Raw genomic sequence first — 18,608 nt, forward strand, 5'->3', positions numbered from 1 at the left:
AGAAGCAGGCTCAGTAATACTTGATCAGAAACCTGCTGTCAATTCAGATAAAAAGCATTTGACTTCGAATAAAGGCGACTAACTTAATGAAGGAAGCGTGTACCTGTAAGGCTGCATTTGCTTCTCCAAAGCTGTCAGGGCGAGGTGACTCAAAATAGTCATGTTCGCTTATTTTCCCCACTTCTGAAGACTCTATGAGGTCCTGCTAAAGACTCTGAGTCCTCAGAATTTTGGAAAATATACAACGAAGAAATGCACCAAGTGCGGCTTGGTAGAAGTGATAGATTTTAGAGTCATGCAGATCTGAGGTTGAATCAAGGCCTGAGTAACCCAAGGCAAGTTATTCACTTCTCTGAGGTGACATTGCCTCACCTGTGACACAGGAATCTGTCTACCTATCACAAGCTTATTCTTAGGATTGAACACAGGTAAGCCACCTGGTAAAGGAACTGGCTCATGGTAGTTGCTCAATTAATATTGTTCATTCATTCATTCAACAATTATTTATGAGTTTGCTTCTCTTTCCCCCCATCCCTGTTACCCATGACTTGAACAGGACCAGGTTTAAAAATTTCCTTGCAAAGTAGAGATGAGGTTCTTTCTTATGCAGTTTCACATGTCTGCACGTTTTAACATAGTGGATAAATCAGCAATTTGCATAAAAGCCAGGCAAACGGAGGGGCGGGGGGATCTTATGTGCTCCTTTCCTTCAGCCCTCCTTACTCCACTCTCCATTGATTACAGTGATCTGGTTATCAATATAAGAACTGAATCCATTTTGGAACCTCTTATGTCATGGTCAAAGTTCTGGAGGAAGAACAGATGGAATAAATTAATTGGTCAAAGCATGCTTAACTGGACAGACATTTCTTTCCAAGAGTGGCCACAGGGTAGGGGGAACATGCAAGGAAGAAGGTGGCAGAAGGGCCTCAGAAAGCCTGAGGACTAGGACTGGGCAACGGTCTGTATTTTGAATAAAGATGTATGGTTTTGTTCCCATGAATGAATGAGTCAGCAGGGGTCTGATAGTTGTCGTTTTTTCTAGAGGTAGGTTGGAAAGTGACCCTGAAAAATCTGTCTGAATGGCAAAACTCTCTCAGAAGAGAGGGTAGGAAGCCTTTCCCTTCACGTGTTCTCAGTAGAGTTGAGGCTGACATTTGTCTGTAATGATGCTTCCTGGCAGGAGTTTGGATTGGGTTGGTTGATGCCTTTAGGAAGCTGTTGGCCAAGCCTACTCCCTTGGCCAACAGCAGGGGCCTGGCTGATTTGAGACCAGATTGCCATATCATTTCTCTTTCTCACTTTTCCCCTCCCCTATCACAGGCTAATATTCATTTTATCACCTCCCTACTTCCCTTACTTGGCTCCCTTAAATATTGACCATTACTCCCCAGGTACTGATTTGAAGAGTTGCACTCCACGATGGAGATCTCTGGGAGTACTGTTGTATTATTTTTATCACACAACAGGTGTGTACTCTGGGCAAACCCACAGGAAAAAAAGCCCAGAGGCCCGGATTGTGGATTTGACATATTAACTATACCTCTGTACCTGTCCTCCCAGCCCAGATCTTGTTGTCACCTGAAGCTGCTCGACCATTTCTTTTCCCCTCTGAACCTGAACAAACAGTAAACAACGCATGCTTTTTATTCCATTGCTGGAAGAGCTGTTTCCAATGAAAGCTCATGCCAAGTGGAGTCCCTCTTTTTCCAAGACGTTTTAGGAATGAGTGATTTTATTTTCATCCAATGAGCAGAAAAAAAAAAAGAGCAAAATGAAGATGGCTTTATAGAAAACTAATGCAGGAAGGGACCTGAGAGATGACTAAGCCCAACCTACCAATGCAGGTGAAGAAACTCAGAAGCCAGAGGTTAAATGGATGCCCCAGTGTTAGGGAGGTCGAGAGAAAGCTGAGGCTGCCGTGGGAAATACTAATAAGGATAAAAGACATTTGCTGAGGACTTTGTTTTAGGTGCATGCATTATCTTACTACTCCTTCACAGCCCTCTCTTATTCAGGTGAGTAAACAGAGGCTTGGAACAGTTGGGTGACTGACCCAAGCAAAGGTCATACAGACAGAGGCCCGACACTTGGGTCACTTTGGTTTCAAGGTTGAGTGCATCAACACTACTCACCCTAGACCACTTTCCACTGCTCCCCACCTGCAAGTAGAGTCCTTGAGTCCAGAGAGAGCTGAGGGCTCTGTGCTCTCAAGCAGCAACAATTGGATCAAATTCCCATTGTTAAATTTTCCAAGCAGAGCCAGTGAGGGCAGGGGAAGTGGGGATACAGATCTCCTGTGCTGAACTTTAGCCAGTGCGCCTAAGCCCTAGCTTAATCTCTTTCAATCTTTAACTCTAAAAAACTTAGTTTGCAGTTGTGGTTAGCGGTAATTTAAAATATGTTCCAGATGTGACTAAAGGCTGGTGAGCAGGGCTCTGGGCATGAGGGGGCTGGGGCATGTGTGCACTAGCACCTAGGGCTGGTGAAGGAAGTGGGTCTATCAGCTGAAAAGGTAACAAGCTTCCTTTCGCCTCTGGCCAGAGGAAACGGGCTAGGAAAGGGAGGGCTGCAGCTGGCTTGAGCTGGGTGGCTGGGGTGGAGAGGGCCGCTCTGAGAGGGAAAAGAACCCACTGTTTCTATTTCTGTGCAGAGTGGCAGGAGATGCATGATTTTTGGAGTCAGATAGACTTTGGTCTGCACTGTACCAACTGTAGCTGGTAAGTAGTTTAATTCCTCTAAGCCTCAGTATACTCATCTATAAAATGGGGATCCGTATCTGCCTTATAGGGCTATTTCGAAAATTAGGGGAAAAGTATGCACAGAAGCTGAGACAGAAAATATTGGCTGTTATGCTTTCCTTTTGGGTCAGGAACAATAATTAAATCAATACGTTTTAGAATTTTTCTCCAACTCTCCCTCTTCTTGTTTACAAGTTTCTGAATTTTTAAAGAGAGTGGATCCCAAGGAATATTTTTAGGTTTCCTGAGTGGGGTTAGAGGGGTAGGAATGCCAGCTGCTCTACAAATAGAAGGGATACAGGTCATGGTGGCAGTGGCCACAGGACAAGTCTAGAGAAGGTGCAGGGAGTAGGAGAGAGGTAGCAACAGCTCCAGGGAAAGGAACTTTGGAAGAACCAGAGATTTCCAAGGATGCATTAGAGGACATTTTGCTTTGTGATATGAAAAGTAAACCTGCTCACCTCCATGAAGAAGCCTTTGGGAAACACCTACGCGTATATTACACTTGAATGCTTTTGGACTATGGTTTGTGATATCCACTGCTAACACGCTCCAAGTGGCTCAGTTATATTCAGGTTACTTTTCAGGAACTCTGTGTTGGGCAGGGTTAGTCTGTATTCTCTGGGAATTGTCCAGTGCGATGGACTGAGCAGTCATCCACCGGCAGCCTGGACTAACTTGCCTTGGAGTTCCAAGAGCTTTTTCTCTCAGTAACCTCCGTAAATGGGATGACATTCTTGGTGGTACGTGTGGGTGAAGGCAATGAAATCCAATCTGGGGCTCTCAAATCTAGGACCTTTGAGAAATTTCAAAGAAAAGGCAGCATTTTTTAGGTGTCTTCCTCAGGGGTATATACACAAGGCTCGGGTGTGTAAAGAAGGAAGGACTCATGGGGGCTAGTTTAGTCCTGTTGGAGCCAGCAGATGGAAGTCATAACTGCCTGACACGAATGATGATCAATGGACCCTGCTCTCCAGGTGTCTTAGAAGGAGCTCTGCACAGTGTGGGGAGTGGATCCAGGGAGCCAGGTCTGGAGTCGTGGTTCTGCCTCTCTCCTGGTGACCGTCACCAAGTCCTTCAGCCTCTTCGATCACTCTGACTTAGAGGAAAGTCAACAATGGCCAACCACAGGGCCCGTAGGAAGATCTAATAGGTTATTATGAAAGTGGTTTTCAAACTATAAAATGTGTGCAAATATATAGTATGACACAAGTATAATAAAGTTTGCACTCAACCTTGGTTCTACTTGGGTGACTTACTCCTGTGACCTCTCTGAGCCTCAGTTTCTCTAAAGGAAAGGAGGGGGCAGCAATATTGACTCTGCTAGGGCGTTTTGGGGATCTGAAGAATAACATTAGCAAAAGTGTTTCATAAACTATACAGTGCTATAAATGTAAAGGTTTACTGCAACTGCTTTTACTACTTATGAATTTTAGTATTGATCTCATGTAGATTAAAGAAAAAAAATGGAGCTTTTATATTAAACACCATATAGGACACAGAGCTTTTTAATGCCCTATAAGACTCATTTCCAGTAAGAGGAAGAATGTAAGCCTTTCTGAAATGAAACACTCTTCCAAAACATTTTATTTGAGCTTAATTTTACTATGTGGCTAGTGTGGACAGGGTTCTTCTGTGGGTAATACATGACTCACCCCTCAAGCTTTTCCAACAACAGTGAAAAGTTACAGCTATTTGATTTCCCCAATAAAGAGTTATTAGCAGTAATAATCCCAGTGAATATTAGGTTAGGTGCGGTGATCCCTGTTCTCACGGAGGCCCAGGCTTGAGTACAGTAAATACTTCACAATATCTCATCAGCTAAGCAGAACAGATGCAGAGACCCCGGACTCTGAAGCCTGACTGGGCTACCTCACTGAGTCAGTCCACTAGCCCCTGGCTTAGTTGTCCTATCTTGGGTGCTACGGACCTGAATTTATATGGCCTGCTAGACATAGGGCCCTGCAAGTCCCTAAACTGAACATATTCAACCAAACAAAGCATCTCTTCCACAGACCTCCTTGTTGATTCCGTCTGGTTAGGCATGCCGCCATCTCCCTAGTCCCGAAGACCCAAGATTTTAGCATTACAATTGGTGCCACCTTCTCACTTCCCAAGGCCAATCCAGACTAGACTGTGGTTAGCCTGGGAAGTCACCTTGCCAACATTTGCCATTTTTCACGCCTTTCCTGTTACCACACCTACCGTCCCATTTCAGGCCCTCATTATTTTCATGTGGACCATGACACTTTTGCTTGTCTTTGCGTAAGCTAGTCTGGATCTAGTTGTTCTGCCTGCCTTAATGTGTCCTTCCATACGATCCACTCTCTACTCAGCTGCCACGCTGATTTTCAGAAGACACAGGTTTGAATATCCCACTACCCTGCTCATAAGCCTTCCATGGTTCCCTACTGCCTATAGAGCAAGGTTTAAATTTCTTGGCCTGGCGTTCTGGGTCTTCTACAATCTGATCCTTTATTGAGCAAGCCCTGTACCTTGTTCCTTAGCTACACTCAAGTGCTTGCTGTTTTCTTAGACACACTTTGCTTTCCTTCCACCCTTCATTTGTTCGTGCAATTTTCTCCACATATCAAATCTTTGCCCATCCTCCCAGGAGGTCCAAAACTGATGTCTCTTCCATGAGGAGTCCCTTAGCTGGGGGTAAATGTCTTTTATACGCATATGCCCACAGAACTTTCTGCTTTTTATGTCAGCCCTTATTACATACACTAAACCATGCAATATAAGTGTCACCGGTAGGGGGCAGCACAAATAATACTTAGAGAGGTCACCTCTGAACACTCCCTTTAAAAGTATATTATCTCTTGGGCTGGCCGAGTGGCTCAGTTGGTTAAGAGCTCGCTCAAGAGTTTGAGCTCTGAGCAACAGCAGTTCTAGTCTAGCCCGAGCTGAGCAGCCGCTGAGCTGCCAACAGGTAGCAGGATGGCTCAGCTAAAAGAAAAAAAAAGTATATTATCTCCTATTATTCTCTTTCATAGAATCTCATTCTTTTCCTATAAAACACTAAACGAAGGTTATAATTTTGTATTTGTATGTATGCTTATTGCTTAATATTTGCCTTATGTACTGTACTGCAAGCTACCATTGGGCGTGGACCATGCCAGTTTGTTTATGTCTATCATCAGGGCTTATCAAAAGAGCCTGGCTCATAGTACACATTAAATAAATAATAGTTAAGTAAATAAACAATGAATGAAATGTCTGCAACCATACTTAGGTTGTCAACTTCTTGAGGCTCTCTTTGCATTTCACCATTCTATTTATCACAGTCCTGCTAGTAGGTGCCCAACCAATAATAACTGAATTGAATTTTAATTTTAGGTCATCATTTCTCTTGAGTGAGGGAACTACTACGGCTATATTTTTGGCCTTTGGACTTTTCCATGAAAAAAAAAATGATGGAAAAGTATGCAATTAGATAGCCTTTACTTGCATTCTAGCAGATGTCCACATGGGAGGCCCCGACATGCTTCCCAATAAAAAGACTTTTCATGATAAAGCAGATCAACAAAGTGGATGTTAGCAGCAGAAAGATAATTAACAAATTTCTGACATGAGTCTGTTTATACTGCTACTGTCAAGAGTAATCATGTTAGTTTAAGAAAGACCTTTTGCCTTGATTCCAAGTGTTCACACAAGAAAATGTTGTCAGACATGGATTGTAGCTGAGAAACTAACATGTGTAGAAATTTGTGTATGTGTTCATTTTGTGGATGACCCATGACTTTAATGTGGCAGAACATAATTTATTTGTAAATTAATTGATCAACCATTCATCTATTTGTTTATTTTGATCTTTTATTTTTCATTCACTCATTTGTTTTCTGACTTGACAAGTACCAGAATGGTGATTATGGACTCAGTAGAGTGATGACTGTAAACAAAAACACAATATGTATCGGTAACAGCCCTTGGTGAGAGTTTAGTGTGCCTAAAATGATCACAAAAGGCTTCATGGAGAACTCAATATGAAAAAAGCCCTAATTTTTCCTTTTGACAAATAAAGGGAAAATGGGATCTTCATTCAGTAATTTTATATTGCTCTTGTTGGTGGGTCCATTTGGTCATTACCCACTGTGTGTGTGTGTGTGTGTGTGTGTGTGTGTGTGTGTGTGTGTAAGCTGTGTATGTATGTAGGTATACATTATGTATGCATGTGTATGTCTACAGTGAACTAGCCATGGCTAAATTCTGGTTGTGAAAGAAAATGGAGGAAATTAAAATTTCTAGCTTTCAAAATCCATTCTTTACTAAATAATTTTAAAAAACTGTAGAACTTATCATTCAAATCATCTACTGAGTGGAAAGCCAGTATGTAGTCAGGTGAAAACACTTATGGATAGTTGGGGTGGGAGACCCAACGTGGGTTGCTCAACCTTCTCCTTCCAAAGAGTTTCCTAGGGCTTTGAGTAACATCAATATAAAACCCACTGGCTTAAGTCATTATCTCTAATGTCTCTCTTTCAACCTTGCCTTCAATTTTCAAAGTTTTATTTACTAGATAGATATTATCTGTGGACACTCTTCTCTGTTAAAGACCCCCTCAGATATAGAAGAATCTACTAATACCCAGGTGAAGAGAGAGTTGGCACCTACACTTGCAAGCACAGTCACTCAAAGGGGCTCCTGGAACCTTTGGCCCAGATCACAAAGGTAGGAACAGATCCTTAATAGGCTCCCAGGTATGTCTGAATATTTCAGGCCCATCAAATGGTGTATAGAATGGTGAAGTGAACAGCCATCTGTGTGCCCTCCTGCAGCATTAGACTAGAATGCTCTAACTATAATGGGAGGCCTTTGTTTACTACTTCTTTCATGCATCCCTCTTTCCCACACCACACGCCCTCTCTACCCTGCCCCTTCAGGTAATCACTCTTCTGGATTTGTGGTGATTACCTTCAGCCTCTTATCATTTCTAAAGGCCACAGGGTGTAATTTGGTTTGTATGAACTTTAGATTCATTAATCAGTAAGGAGAATTTCCAATTCTTTTAGATTTTCTGCCTTGGATTATCACCAAGTTCCTTTTTTATTAGTTATCTGACCCTCTGAAGATAATTTGAACTTGACGGGGGTATTTAAGTAGGTGGCTTCAACTCGAGTATGTTGTTCCACAGAGACCGTGGTCAAGCTCCCCATTAATTCAGCTCATTTATGGTGAAGAGCAGCAATAAGATTGGGAGGAACCAGGATGATATAAAAATTGCAAACTGTGTTATTAATCCTGGGGGAAGGCTAATGAAAAGAAATTTGGGGGGCATAATTACCATCCAACTATTTTAGGGGCTCTCATTCTCCTTTATACTCCTGACACCTAATTGGTCATCAAATGTTCTCAATTTCACTTCTTAAATATCTCTCAACTCTGTCCCTCCCTCTTCATCGAACACACCATGCCTGGGTACATTCAGGCCCTTATTACTCTGGGCTGTTCTAGTGTAGTAAGTTCTTAACTTGCTTCATGATTCTACTCTCTCCACTGTTTTTACTGAACCCAGAAAAAACTTTTCTAAAACACACATCAGAATAGGTTACCCCATTTTTCTTAACACCTTTCAATGGCTTCCCATGGCCTTCAGGATAAAATTCCATCTTCAAAGTCAGGGTCCTTGTCGACCTCTGTGCTTCACCCCTCAGTCTTTTCTACTTGCCATTTCTGCTTCAGTCGTGTTGAGCTCTTTTTTGTTTTCTCCTCTCATGTAGCTGTGCCTGTGCCCGCTGTGAACTCCTACTAGCCCTTCAAGGTTTCGGTCTAGCATTGCTTCTTCTGGGGACCTTTCCTTGATTGCCCCTTTCTGAGCTCTCATAATATTTGCAGACTCTTTTTTGCACTCAATAAATTGCCTTATAGGGTTTTACCTGTTTGTCTCCCTCTCTGGCCTGCCTGCTTCTTAGAAGGTAGGACTGTTGTTATTTTATGAGCCATAGCACCCCCACACCCCACACCCCCCTCCCCGCCATTGTGCCTGGTTCAGTCCATGTTTGTGAAATGAGTGAATGCCATGTATGAATGAATGAAACTAGAGGATAATTGAGGATCATTCCTCCGCTTGAACGTAAGCTCTAAAAAGCATTAGGTTTTGATTGTTTCATTCTTTGCTCTAGACTGTGAACCAAGAACCATGTGTGTGGTACATAACTGGCATTCAATAAACAGTTGACAAGTGAATACACTGACATCTGTGTGGCTCCAAAGGGTAAACTGTGATAGTGGGTAGAAATTCCAGGCAGACTGAGGAAGTCATTCTAGCCCTGTGACTTACCAGCAGGAGTCTCAGTCCTGCGCATGCTTTAAGCCAATAGAAGTCAGGCCTGGCAGCATGATTGGCAGTCCCTTCCTACTGGATAAGTAGTTTTCAAAATACAGTGTGGACCACCTGGGAAGCACCTGCACCACAGTCATGCAACGTACATGTTACTATTGCAGGCCCCTAGGTCCCGCAATAGACTGGCTAAATCAGAATTCCTGGGGTGGCTTCGGAATCTGCATTTTCACCATCTTTCTACTTGTTTCCTGTGGACACTAGGGGGTCCAACAATGGCGTGGGCCACTCTAGAAGGGTCGTGAATACTAATACTCCATCACTATGGGAGCTCTAGAAGGGGTCGGGCAACCTAGGCTGGGTAACACTAGGTGTGTGTCTGACTCCCACTGCACCCCTTAAATAATACATAAACAGCACAGTGTAGGCACTCAGTAAAATTTGCTGAAAAGAATAATGGGGTCAAAAACTTGTTCCTACAAAATTAGATAAACACACGTAAGTGCTGTTGAGTGTTTTTTCTTTAGCTTGATACTCGGGAAAGATTGAGCGATTTATACGAAACAACAGCCAGATCTAGTTTTTTTTTTGGTTTGTTTTTTGTTTTCTTGGACTTGACATTCCCTTTATATTTGCAAATAACGACACAGATATATAAAGCCATTAAATTGCTGCTCGGAGATTTTTATAAAAGTCACATTTTTTGAGCATTACAAAATATCAATAAAGAGGAATCCATTAAAGTTCAGTTGAAGTTGACCTGGAAAAGGGAAAATGGGGCTTGAAATTGAGGAACCACAGTTATAATGACCTTAATCAATTTGCAAAACACTCACCAGGAAGGAAGATGTAAAGATATATAAACATGGCACATACAACATAAACAATTTATCTCATTTGGCAGAGGATATCTTTAGGGAGGGTAACGGAGGGGTTTATTTCTCTCTCTGTTTGGCATATTTTATCTCTAGCATTTATAGAGCTTTGGCATTTTCGAGAATACTAGTCTGATCACCTTGCCACTTTCCTTCCTGGGATCTTCCTTTCCAATCAATAGAAATACCAGCAGCAGAAAAAAATTAAGAAACCCTTGTCAGGCTGGGAAAGCCTTTTCAAAATAATCCAGAGGACTTCCTGACTCTAATTACTCGAATTTTCAGCACTTGAGCATGGATTCCTCCACGGATGTACTTTTTGACCCAGTGAGCAGGTAATTATTTTTACCCTTCTGGTTTTAATGCCATTTCAGTACGTGTATTTTCTATTGATTTGGATGTTTAAAGATGATTAAAATGTTGTCATCCAGCTAATGATCATTTGATCTTCAAGGATGTAGCCTGAGGATTTGCTGAATATTACATCTCTGAACCTCTTCTCTTTCTCTTAATGAGGGCAGTAGTAGTAGTTCAACCTCTCTGTGTAGTAGGTGGAATTATGGTCCCCCTCCCAAAATATATATCTGCTCAGAGCCTGTATATGTGATTTTATTTGGAAAAAGGGTCTTTGCAGTTGTAATTAAGTTAAGGATCTCAAGATGAAATAATCCTTGATCATTCAGGTAGGCCCTACATCCAGTGACAAATGTCCTTAGAAGATGAGGAGAAGACAGACCTAGAGGAGGAGGAGATGTGAAGATGGAAGCAGAGACTGTAGTGATGTGTCTGCTGGCCAAGGAACACCAAGGATTACCAGCAGCTACCAGAAACTAGGAGAGATGCATGGCACTGTCTCTCCCTCAGAACATCCAGACAGAATCTAGGCAACTAACATGCTATGCTTTGGACCCAATATCTTCAGCTTGCTTCTACCCCAGTCTGCTATAAGGCTAGACTTACCCTGAGTTTGAGGCCTTCTGCTATAGTGTTCTGAGGGATCTTACTCCATAGTATATGCTGGGCATCCCGACCTTGAGAACAACCATGGTCATCTTGTGGTGGAGAAAATTGAAAAATAGCTAACATTTGATGGCCATTCATTATGCTAAGAGATTTACATGTAATATCTTATTCAGTCTTTATAGTAGATCTCTGAAGTTGGTTCCATTATTTTCTCCATTTTCTACATGAGGAAACAGAGGCTCAGAGGACTGACCTAGTACATGTTAAGGCAATTAAAGTGTTGAGAGCAGGTTTGAGCTCTGAACCTGGGTAAGCTTCACTCTGAAGTCTTTTCTCCAAATCATTTGGAATTTCAGAGAAAATGGAGAGCTCCTTGAGCGCCTGTGCCCCACTAAGAAAGGTTTTGACATTTATGAGAGCATCCCTGGGATCTCTGTGACTTCTTGAATTCTGTAACTCTCTCTACTTGAGAAGGGGATGGTGGGTTAACTCATGAAAGGACTTCCAGAATGAGTGACTCAAATCTGATTCTTATTTAATTCTCCCCCCTGACCCAACAGCATTATGAAAAAAAAATCATTATTAAACCTGTTACAGGTTACTTCAAGTCATGGAATATTGAGGTTGCTCATGAATAGAGGAAGCCACCAACATTAAATTTCAGAATCTATTTGGTTTCTGAATTAATTTACATTGGAAAATATATCTTTACACTCCTCTGTGTAGGAAAGATTTTTAAAGCTTAAAATTAATGGAAAGAATCACAAAGGAAAATTTAGATAGGTTTGACTACAGAAAAATTAACAACAACTGCATGCCAACAATGATTTTGAACAAAATTGAAGGGCAAACAAACCTCTGGAAAAACACTTACAGCAAATATAAAGAAAGACTTAATAGCCTTGATATATAAAGATTGCATACATATCGATAAGACAAGCAATATTATTCCCCAATTGATAAATGAAGCAAAGGGATAGTGAGGTAAATTATGGTATGTTCATCTGGTAAGACATTAAGAAACCACCTAAATGATATTTAGAAGGGGTATCCAGTGGCAGGAAGATTCTCATTAAAAATACTAAACTCACAAAGCAAGCTATAAAACATGTTCAATATAATAATGAAAGGTAGCATTTATTTGGGGCTCTTCATGTATCACATACCACTTTGAGTGCTTTCCATGCCTTATCTCCTTGAGTCCCCTAAACAACCTAACGAGGTATGTACTATTACCATTTGCACTTTATATTCAAGGAACCTAAGGCTCAGAGAGGTTGAGTAACTTGTTCAGTGTCACCCAGCAAATTCATATAGCTGGGATTCCAGCTCTGTCTGTCTCCAAAGTTGTAACTCTTTATGTTTCTAATGGCTTACTACACTATAAGTCACTTGATGTTAGGATCCTGCCTTTTTATCTTTGTATCTCTCATAGTACCTTGCAAGTAATTCATGCTTGCTGAATTAGGGAGACAGAGTAACTTATTGATTAAGAGAATAGGCCTTACAATCAGACAGGTTTGGGTGCCCCTGGATGATGTAACTGCTGCTAGCTTCAGTTTCTCTGCCATAGTGAATTGTGGTGAGGATTAACTGAATTTCTGTACTTGGTGGGCTTAGCATGTTGCCTAGTACATAGAACGTGTTCAGAAAATGGCAAGTGATGCGGAACTGAATAATATCATATCTCTTTGTACAATAAAGCAAAATATTTATCTTAACAATTGGTACTGATATTGTTGTTAGGGAGCAAACCATCTTTGCTTGGGAAAATAACCTTGATGATTTACTAAGGGTATTTGAGATCTGAGGATATGAGTATTGCAAGTTCAACCTTCAGCACTCCCCATCCCCCCCAAAAAAGGGGAATGGTTCAAATAGTGGCATCTGAGAAAATAAGATTATTTTTTCCTCTTGAGAAGGAAGAGAAGAGAGGAATACAAAGGGTTAGTGAATCCTGAGGGGTGAGGCTGAATGAACTGGTGGGAAGGAAATGAGCAAACTATGAAAAGGCTGAGTGAAATGCCATTGAAATCCTCTGCTGGTGAGATGGTCCAACCTCTTGTGTTTCATGTTTAACATGATGTTGTGTTACTGCAACATCACTCCACCTTCTTCCTTCCCGACCCCCTGGTGATTTCTTCCAAAAATCGACTGAACTCACAACTGCTTTACGTGAACTTTTAAATAAACAGAAATGACCTCTTTCATGACCAGATGGATACAGGCCTCTGCAGAGGTGGCACCTAGAAAAGGAGCCTGGAGACCTAGAGAAAATAAGCTGCTCCAGGAATCCTCACGGGTCTTCAGATTTCAACAAAGTCGAGGGAATTCACACTGGTTGTATGGAGTTGGGGAATCCCTTATTGATAGTTTGTTTACCTCGGTCGCCTTACTGTCCTTCGCATGATAAATGCTCAGCAGAAATTTGTTGAATAACTGAGGAGAACAATAAAAGCATATCTGTGTGGCTCAGACTCTAATTATGTAGGAATTCAGAGAAGGGAGAGACCCAAGTGCTAAAGGAAAGCAGGAAGGCTTTGTTCAGAAAGTGTCACTTCTGACGCCTTGGAGAGCTGACCCAAGAGTGAGTTTTGCTGTTGTCACTGGGTTGATAGGAGCGCATGAATGGAGACTAGTGGTGCAACCAGCCAGCTCTGTGCCCTGTCAGAATCTAGTATTTGCTATTTGGGACACTTCTGGAGGGTACTTGGATATCATTAGAGTGTGGTCAGAAGAGATTCACGCTGTTGCTGTCACCAAGGAAAGAGGGTCAATGAGTTCATTTTGAAGGGGAGCAGGCGACTCGCGGACCCAGGCATAGTGGCTCTGGGCATGACTGAAAAGGAGACGGATTGCCGAGAGCCTGTGTGTTCAGAAAGGATGGGGGTTAGCCTCAGAGTGGTCAACTCTCCCGTTGCCTAGGAAAGGGCACCTTGGACGCCTGTCAGTTGGAAGATATTGTCTCCAGATGGAGTCCTCTGCCTGCTGGCAGTCAACAGCATTATTTGGTAATATTTTGATGTGCTATTTATATGGAAAGGGGGGTTATTGACATATCTTTCACATCATGCACAAACAGTTTTAACTTCTCCTTCTGAAAGGGACTGTAAATGATGAAGATGGAAAATCCTGGAAAGGCATTAGGGGGCAAAGAATGGGCCGGGCATGGACTCGTGCCCAACACCATGTGTCCTGGCCCAGCATCCAAGCTGAGGCTTGATTTGCATTCAGGCTGCATCTCTGGTTGGTGAAGCTGGACTCGCTTGTCGTCCTGACGAATCTGGCAAAAGCTCCAGATGAGGGGTGACAATGAACAGGAAAGCACTGCAGAGGGCAGGGATGGGAGGGGAGGGCTTGGGGGATTACCCAGGGGTTTCATGGCATGCATTTATCTGTTCCTTGTCTCCATTTGGGAAACAACTTAAGAAAAGCAAGCAAACAAAGAGGTTCACATTATTTTAGTGACCTCTGACAAAACCTGCACATGTCTTCTCGGAAATGTGTGCCTTCCCTCCACACAACATTCGTTTTAAGCATTTAGCTTTCCCACACAGTTGCAAATTAATTTACCCATTCATTTTCCTCCCCTTCTCCTCTCTCTCTCTCTCTCTCTCTCTCCTCCCCTTGTACTCCCCCTCTTCCATAAAATCAGTTTAGTCAGCACAAATTTGGAGGCAGAACCAAACCCAGTAATAGCATATCTCATGCTGCTATCAATTTTCCGCCAAAAGAACATTTCGGGACACAAAGTCCTTTGTCTATTTCCAGAAGCTCGATTCAATGACATTACATGAATGACTACAACACTATAGCATGTTCTGCACCGTTTCAAATTGTAACCTAAAAAAGGGAAGAACTTGGATTGTGGCCAGAGTGTAATGATTTCAGTTCTTAAGAAAATCCAGCAACCATCACACCACATTCAATATTTTCTTGCTGTGGAAATTTAAGAATCGACTCTAATCAAATGGCAACCCCACCACCCCCATCCTCCATTTTGCTATGGTTCCGGTTACTAGCAGGCCTCCCACGTCTGTTTTGGCTTAAAAAATAAATAAGTTTACAATATGTTTTTAAAAATTGGGCTGAATCAGACAATTGTATATCTTAGAAAACGAAGGCAAAATGTAAAACAGGCTAATCATGATTCCAAATTCAATCTTCAGGGCCCTAATTGATCCCATCCCAAAGGTAACATTCTATCTTAATTGACATGCTGAGATGGTTACAATTATGTAAAATAAAACTGGGCCTGTTGGAAACTCCATGTTTTCTTGCTGAATGGGAGATGGCCAGTTTTTATAATAGTTGATTGCAAAAGGATGCAACCACTTTGCTCATATTTCCTATTTTGGTTTGGCCCTTGTGCATGTGCAGTGAGGTTCCCCTTCCTTTAAATAAAGTATGGGCATCAATGGGGATTTGATGCCATTATATTTTCCTTGGGGTTGGGACATGATAGAAAAGATCAATAGTTTCAATGTCCATTTTGTAAGCCAGTTCGAGAGAGAGAGAGAAAGAGAGAGGATGAAATTGAACATTTTCATATTTATTGGCAGAGTGATTTTTCTGCGCGATTGTGACCACACGCACGAGTTCGGCCAGGATCGGAAACAGATGGCAGTGAGCAGGCGCAGAGCGTACGGAGATCACGCGATGCAGCGCCCACGGGATGGATCCACAGCCCTTCTGGGACTTGGTGGCTCTGAAGAACGATTCCCATAAGGAGCCCTCACCCCCTCTCAGTCGCCTGCAGCCCGTCTGCCTCTCTGCCGAGAGCACCACAAATGGGAGGAGGCCATGACTCTCTGGGGGCGATGCCGGATATTGGGGAGGCAGGAAGGCAGGAGGCCCGTTCATGCAATCAGGGGAGGCCGAGGCCACCTTCGCGATGGAATGGAACACCTGTGCCTCTTGGCGTCTTGCCTCCCTGGATGGGAGAACCAAGAGAGCCCTGTGCGTGGTGATTAGTGTGAATCACCCTCCTGCCTAGACACCAGCCGTAGCGGTGCCTTCATGTCGCATCTCGACCTGGCTCACTCTCCACCTCTCAGGAATGTCAGTCTATCAACACCCTCACTGGCCCTGATTTAGTTCAGAGCCTCATCAAGTCGCTCCTGGATCATTTGCTATGGATTTTCTAATTGGCCTCTCTGCCTCCAATCTTGCTGCAGCTAATTCATGTAGCAGCTGGGGCAATACAAACCCGACTGTGGGACTTCCCTGCCTAAACCTTTCCCTGGCTCCCCCAAGAGACTCAGTCAGAATGGACCACAACCGTTGTTGCTTTCTTATCAGTGTAATTATTTGTTGAATGCTTCTTTGCCTGCCAGTTTACTGCGGGATGCGTGGCACCTGGCACAGTGCCAGGGGCTTGGTAAATTTTTGGTGACTGAATGAAAATGGCTTCTGTGAGCGCCTAGGCAGACTCCCCTACCCACAGAGCATTATACACATGTACTCATATATTCTTCCCTTAGCAAAATATTAATGCATTAGTCAATATTTATCACCTACTCTAGGCCTGTATAGACAAAGAACACATCCCAAGAAACACGCTTTGGGCCAATAGTGCAGTCTGGACATACTGAAGTCCTGAGGAAGCACCTCACACAGTAATGGTCTGATAAACAGAGACTATTATATTTTGTTGTTACTTTTTGTAGATGCTCAACCTCGAGGCTGCATGGGTCTTAAACCTTACTGAACAGACTAATTTTATAGAAGGGGAAACGGAACCCGGGAGAGGTTATGTGACTTCCTGGATGACCAGTACTCAGTTACGGGCAGGGTAGAGATGCAAATCAGGGCTTCTAGTGTGAAGCTCTTGTACTGCGTCGGGCAGGAGCCCCAGGTTATTTGGGAAATAAGCAAAATCCCTCCATGGCACCTCCTTTAATTCCAATTCACTTTTATAGCTGCCTGCATTCATTTCCCATTTTTATGTTATTTGGGCGCAAGGCCTCCATGGAGAACCCTGTTCATGAGAAGCAGCCTGGGACAAAAACAAGGAGAGGCAGCCCTGGAGTCAGGAAGACCTAGGCTCAAATCCAGGCTCTACTATTGCCTTGCTTTATGAGCTTGAGCAATTCACTTAGCTCTCTGAGCCTCAGTTTCTTCATGATGACCTCAGAGTGTTGTTATGTGGATTGGATGAGAAAACATACGAAAGGCTCTTGCCATCTCATAGAAGCTTAGTAAATATCCAATGCCTTTTCCTTCTCTCTCTTTTTGTACCCCATTTGGCCCATGTTGCTCTAGAATTTTCAAGGGTATCATCTTTTGGTGGCTCCACACACTGGTTCCAGAGACATATGTTCCCCCCTCTGACATCTTCCCTGTGTGTTTTTATTTGGCACTATGGGCACCACAGTGATATGGAAGAAAGTCATGCTCTCAAGTTTAGTCTCTAGTGCATAAGTCAATGAGTACAGAGAAAGTCACAATAGAATCTGATCAATGCTATGATAGATGTAAATATGAGGTGATTTGAGGGAACAGAAAAGGGGAATGAAAACCTAACTGTGGTGCCAGGAAGACTTGTTGGAGGAAATGACATCTGAGAGAGGCCTGGAGCAGAAATCTGAGAGAGTAGTTCAAGTGAAATGAAGACCTACTGTGCGCTAGGCATCATTGTAGGCATTAAGGTTACAGCAGTGATAGCAAACCGAAGTTCTTTCTCTAAGAAGCTTTCATTATAGAAGGGAGATAATGACAGGCAGAGGGAACACCATGTACAAAGAACTACTAAAGGGCAAACTACATTTCAAATCCTCTTAGCTTGACCTGAATCTCTTGTATTTTTCTCTTAACTATCCTGACTGGTACTGACACTTGGGAGATTTTGTCTTCAGCCATGAAAAGAAAACAAATAGTTTTTTTCTTCCTCAAAAGAATCCCACTCGTATTTGTTCCATCATTCACAGCCTGCCTGAGATATTACTGCTAATCTCTTTGACATGGCACAAGGCTAAGGCTGTCAAGTGTTCACAATTCCTGAAAGAGAAACACTGGGAAAGGAGTCAAAGTGGAAAGGGGTGACCCATGGTAGAGGAGAAAAGCGCTAATAGTGGGAAAAGAAAAATGGGGAAGAAACTTTAGAATGGATAAATCACTCCCTCTGAAAACCGGATGTGAAGCCCATTTCCAAATTATGCTCTTGGTTTAGAGGTTTAAAACATTTGGTTAAAAATGACCAGTAAGTCAGTGTTTCTCAAGCTTGTGAAGGCAAGACTCTAACCTACTAACTTTGGAACTCTGTAATGGCACCTGGTGGAAGGTAGGTGCTCAATCAATGTGTTAAGTTAAATTTAGGTTTGTTCTCAGTAGCTCAGCCCTCTGTGAGTAGGCTGCTGGTTTCTGTTGACATTAGAATAACATTCCTTTGAAAATAGTTGTGATCTTTGGGAGGAAGGACTGTGACCGATTTACATTTTGTCCTTTCTTTTAGCCTGCATTAAACATTTTGTTATCATAAATGTATTACTTTGTTTTTTAAAAGATTTTTATTGGGGAATTGGGGGAAGGGGAACAGACAAGTTGCTGTTGCTTTGTTCTTCAGTTTAGTTATAGAGGACGTTGCTTCACTGGCCCAAGTTGGCAGCATCATTGCTCTCTTTTCAGGTGAGGCAGATCAGTCGCCGGTTTCTGGACGGCTGCTCATGGCGGCTGCTGGCCGCTCACGCTGGCTGCTGGCTACACACAGTAGCCCATGGCAGCCCACTGCCACAGGGGCTGCAGCCC

The 18,608-nt window shown here is 42.7% G+C and overlaps 1 long non-coding RNA gene across 1 annotated transcript in view; it reads left to right on the plus strand.

Annotated features, from left to right (window-relative positions):
• The window catches only part of LOC109389712 (uncharacterized), an 86,641-nt gene extending 68,327 nt beyond the window's left edge, over positions 1-18,314 (plus strand). The window contains exon 3 of the long non-coding RNA XR_002125447.1: positions 15,425-18,314. This is a non-coding gene — a long non-coding RNA (uncharacterized LOC109389712). The remainder of the gene's footprint in view (positions 1-15,424) is intronic.
• Positions 18,315-18,608: the final 294 nt, after the last annotated feature.

Source organism: Hipposideros armiger, unplaced genomic scaffold (genome assembly GCF_001890085.2).
Source record: "Hipposideros armiger isolate ML-2016 unplaced genomic scaffold, ASM189008v1 scaffold_240, whole genome shotgun sequence".
NCBI classification, from domain to species: Eukaryota; Metazoa; Chordata; class Mammalia; order Chiroptera; family Hipposideridae; genus Hipposideros; species Hipposideros armiger.